At 35.3% G+C, this 5261-nt stretch overlaps 1 pseudogene; it reads left to right on the top strand.

The window, feature by feature from the left end:
• The first annotated feature begins 808 nt into the window (after positions 1 to 808).
• Positions 809 to 5261, top strand: part of LOC107849838 — a 16933-nt pseudogene continuing 12480 nt past the window's right edge.

Below are 5261 nucleotides of genomic sequence, written 5' to 3'. Positions count from 1 at the left end.
ATTCTCACTTTATATTAAATTTCTTTCTTTAATCAATATTATTGTTCAAATCTTGTCGAGACGAAAAATACAGTGTTTTCTTTTTATCTGTCTGAGCCTTGATTGATGAGAGGAGTTATTCAATATGCGATACCGAAAGGATGCGAAACTCATAAGTTGAATCATAACTATTCATGGATTTTATGATTGTGATAATAAAATAAATAGACTTAATTATTAGATTCATAATTTGAGAGATTAGCCCTAGTATAAGTAGCCTTTCCTTTAGTTTTACTATAATTAAAGAACAATTATAATGTGTTTCTTTTTCTTCAGTTGTTGTTCTTTTCTGATTGGAAGGTTTTGTTTCCGTTTATTAGTCAAGTTTTCACTTGGAAATACTTTAATTAGTGATATTGATATTCTTGGTTATCACTAATTACTTTTACCAAATCAAATAAGGTACATCAAACATAAAATAATTCAAATATGGAAGTTTCTTGTTTTAACATTGTGGAGAAAAGTTTCAAAACTAAACGTTGTTTTCTGATATGTATCTGTAAGGATCTTATATCAAAATCTTTTTTGTCTGTTTCTTTTACTTCTAGCTAAAGTATCACATAAACCAAGCATACACTTTAAAGTCCGGTACTTCCTCCTCAAGCTTGTGAAAAAAACTTTATATACAGTTCATTTTTTACTTTTTAGTGAATTTATAACTGATAAATCACAATTTTTTGGTTAAATTAAGGTAAGAAAAAGAAACTCATAAACTTATTGATTTTGTGTTTTTGAAATTGCAGAGTTGTTTTGCGGGTTGAGAACAGAAATGGGTCTATTTCAAATACAAAAAAGGTTGATTTTGTTGTTGGTTTTGTTGTTACAAAGTTCAACATCATGGGGTTGGTTCTTTTCTAGTACTAATAATAACAAGAACGATTATAAACACGAACCGACTAATTCAGGCAAATCTTCTTCAAAAAATCAAATGATTAAGTTGATGTCTGAATTTTCCATGGATGTTTTTGAGAATCAAAAGGGAGATAAACTCGTGGAAAATGCGAAACAAAAGATGTTAGTTCCAAATTCTTGTTGGCAGAGAAGTTATCAGAGTTTGTTTAGTGTGTGTCCAAAGGCTCTTCCTGATGAAGAATTAAGGTATAGGCTTTCTTGGAATTTATGTGATTGTTTTCAGCAGCATACTGGAAGGTCTCCTTTGCCTCATTGTGATGCAAAATCACCAATGACTAATTGTCTCAAGAAATTGGATACTGATGTTTTGATAATTTTTTTGAAATTCTGTTCACAACAAATTTTCGTGGTGATGAAAATTAACTGCAAACAAAAATAAATAAAACAAAATAAAAAGTAATTTTTATTGATGAATCTTGTGAATACAATTCTGTAATTCTCTTGATTCTTCTCTCCTAAACTTAGAAATGATCCGAGGGCCTTCAGTAGCGTGTTTCTCGAATCGTTGGATGATTTGAACTCCTAGAGACGTATTTTAATCGTCGGAAATATCGGAAAGTGTTTTGTCGCTTTGGAATAATCTACTGGAAGAACTCCGTTGATTGCTCCTTGCAAGAACTTTATAGTCACTGTCGATGTTGTCAATGCTTGTTAAAGTCCTCTTATCAAATCTCCTTTAGAATGTTATGTTACCCCTTATATTTATAGTTGTAGGAAGCAGGCCTGGTTGCTTGTGATTGGCCCAAATATGTCATTTTAATTGGGGACTTTTGACTGATTCTTGAATTTGAATGAGATTTTCACATCATTTGGACATGTGGTGTCACCTTGTTGGTCTTTAATTTGAAAGAGATGCGAAGTCACCCTGACACATGGCATGGGTTTGGCCTCCAAAGTGTAATGGACCTTGGTCTTGAATTTAATAAAATGGACTAATTAATTTATAGGGCCCAAATTAGTTAATCAACCTAAATGATCATGAATTAAACTCAAATTTTGTATGAATTTAACCCATTGAATTTTATATGTCTACAAATGCCCCTTACTTCGAGACTTGTCAACGTGTAGGCTTGCCAAAACTTGACGACGAGACTTGAAGTACCTATGAATGTGTTTTCATTTTTTTTTTACTTTAAAGTTACTTGTTTCTTTTCTATGCCTTCTAGATAGACCGCCACTTGTGAGTGGTCTAAAAGTTCTGCCACATATTTTCACATAGTGAAAGTTCTCCTCTTGGTTAAGCGTAAAATAAATGACCCTTAATAATTGTTCAAGTCATTACACACTAGACAATATTGATGCCCCTCCATATGGATTTGAAATAGGACTATATTGAGTAAATTCTTAACTTACTGCCCCATGCATGTTAGTAAAGATTCTTGAATTGAACTTTTGAACCAACCAAATATTAACTTTCCTTTGATGTTAAAAAAGAATCAAATTTTTCAAAAAAAATTTTCAAACATAGTAATTTTCTTTTAGCTACTTGGAAACTTGAAATTCCCAGGGATTCTTTTCTTCCAATCTTATTACAATCTTCCTTATATATGAAATTGAGATTTTCACCAGAACTTCTATATAAGATTTTTCCTTGTAGAGAAAATCCATCAAAGCACTCGATAAACAAAGAAAAGTGTTCAACTGTGTTCGATTGCTAGAATGTGAAGCTGTGACCTTGCCCGATACGATTGAATCTACAAATTGTTCCTCAGGTAACTGTAACTTTCATAGCAGCCTGTTGCCTCTTGCTCGCTCCAATTTGCACGATTATAATATGAAATATGTAACTGCAATCGCAAGCTACTCATTTTTTTTAATAAGTAACAACAAGGAGTTGTAACTAAAACAAGTTTTGTAATTATGTTTAATGCAGCCGGAAAAAAGGAATAGCAACTAAAAAAAAATTTGCGGCCAAGATTAACTTGTGTTGCTATAGTTAATTTTGTTTTTTGTTTTTCTTCAAGACTCAACTTCAGGTTCTCTTGTTTCCTATTTTACCTAACTTGTGTGTCCATAACGGTTAATCTCTATTCTTTTCTTAATCCTTAGGAACGGTGTAGGGTGTTTTTGGTCCCCGACAATAAGTTGTTTCAACGACCGTAAAACTCTATACCCTTGCCTTTAGATCGTGGAAAGCAAACCAAATTCGCCTGACAAAGACCTCACTTTGAAAGTTCATCCTCTGGTGATTGGCGCCTTCCCACTTGTTAGAAAGCCGTTGGAAACTTTCCTCCATCTCACAGAATGGTCAACGACATAAACTAAGGATCTCATGGACAACTTTTCGGGCAAAATTGTGAATGAAAAAATTCTTCTTTTAAACTTTTCTACACATCAAAATATTGTTGTTGCGAGCTCTCCTAGCCGCAATGGGAGTTTTAGCAGTTGGTGTGTTCCTCTCTCCGTCTTTGGGGAGGTTCGATATACATCTTGCTACTGAGAGTGGATAGAAGACGTTCTTGCACGTAATAAGGAGACCTTAGAGCGCAACAAGACTTATGATGTCGTATTTGCTTCATTATTCACGTATGACCAACGAGAATGTGCTCCCAGCCTTCTGTGAGATTTGGTGTCCATCCACCAACACAGTTTCTACTTTTATTGGAGAGCTATCCATAACTTTATGGGACTTGAGAAACATCAAAGGACTTTATGTTCATGGGTAATTTTATGACGAAGTTATTCCCTCGGCTAAGAAGTTGACATATGTGGATGACAAAGGAAAGCATTTTCTCCCTAGAAGCTGCTCAAACTTATTTTTGGTATTTTACCGGCTTACAAAACGTATCATAGATGATGTCTCTTTTCTTGATTGGACTAATTTCTGGTTTCGAGGACCAAGAAAATATTTTGATCCTTCACAAAAGATGTCAAAAAATCAGACGAAGTCAAGGATAAATCATGACCCATTAGGGAATATTGACATGATTTTTTTACCACGAACCAAAGAATAGAATGCCCCTTTTGTAGAGTTAGGCGTAGAAGAATCACTCAGAGATGAAAATTATTTGGCGGCTTTCCTTGCATGTTGGCTCTATAAATTTTTACTCCCCAACAAGAAGGTTGGTTGTATTCATGCTAACGTCTTCAAAGTTGCAAGCTTTATGGCTCATGGAGAAAAATTTTCTTTAGCGATCCCAGTTCTTGCAAGCATCTATCGTGACCTTAGGGAGATCTCTACTTCTTCAAACTTGGGGTCTTGCCATGCACTCTTTCACATCTATTATGTTTATGGATGGATAGGTAAGTACTTTGAAACTTATTACCATGTAAACTGCCTGCAACGAGAGGTGCAAATGTGGCTAATTTCAGGAGAAAAGATGGCAAAATAATTTGACCTTGTTGATGCTCGCAAGTTATTTAAACAACCCAATGTAAAGAAGCTTCCTCATTTGGCCTTGCTACGGGGAAAAGAGATACAAATAGATGATAGCGGTAAACTATCCAATTATTGGAGTGACCTCTTCATAGGCCTTCGTTCAAGTTTTTTCACTTTGAGGCATGATAATAAGCTGATCGTGGAACCTTATAGCCCTCATCGATTTAGTTGCCAATTTGGATTTTTTCAAGATGTTCCCGGCATTCTGACAAAGCATCATTTTGATGGTTCGCCGCTAGCTTTGGTTCAACTTTGGGATTCTTTTTTTTGTCTTGAAAGTTTGTCAAAGCTTAACATACCAATGCACCCGTTGGACAATAGACCTTTTATGACTTGAGAGTACTCGAATTGGTGGCCAGCCCAATCGGAGACCACATTAAGACGAAGTACCCACATTATTTTAAGAGGTCCGAAGAAAAATGATGCCTCCTCATCAACCAAAGGAGACCAACTTCAGCTGAATGGTCAAGGCAAGCTTTCTCTTTCTTCAATATCTAAGGCGGTAATGGATAATCCTGCTCAATTTTCCCAAGTCGTTCCTAAATCTAATATTTCGAAAGGCAAGGATACACATATGGATAAAAGAGTAAAAAGCCCCTGATCGACCCCCAAGGCAGTATCCATCTCCACTTTCGAAGTGATCAACGTTGTCTACAAAAGAAATAAATCTTTCAGCCCGTTGGATAAAGGCGTTGAAAAGTCACTAGACATTGTGCCATTTTGCAGTGATGTATCCAAACCACCTGTTTCACTCAATGGATTTGTTATTTATAGTGCCACCTCTAGTTCAAATGAAAGCAATGCTAGCCAAGAACCACACTGAATGCATTTGAACACTGCTAAAAAATGTCAAAAAGCGACGGCCAGCGTTGCTTTTTGGGACAAAAGCGATGAAAATCCTTCATTTTTTTGCGTCTTAAAAAGAGGTATT

This window comes from Capsicum annuum, chromosome 12 (assembly GCF_002878395.1).
Source record: "Capsicum annuum cultivar UCD-10X-F1 chromosome 12, UCD10Xv1.1, whole genome shotgun sequence".
Taxonomy (NCBI): Eukaryota; Viridiplantae; Streptophyta; class Magnoliopsida; order Solanales; family Solanaceae; genus Capsicum; species Capsicum annuum.
The sequence above is the reverse complement of the archived record's forward strand: the minus strand, read 5'-3'. Positions and strand labels throughout refer to the sequence as shown.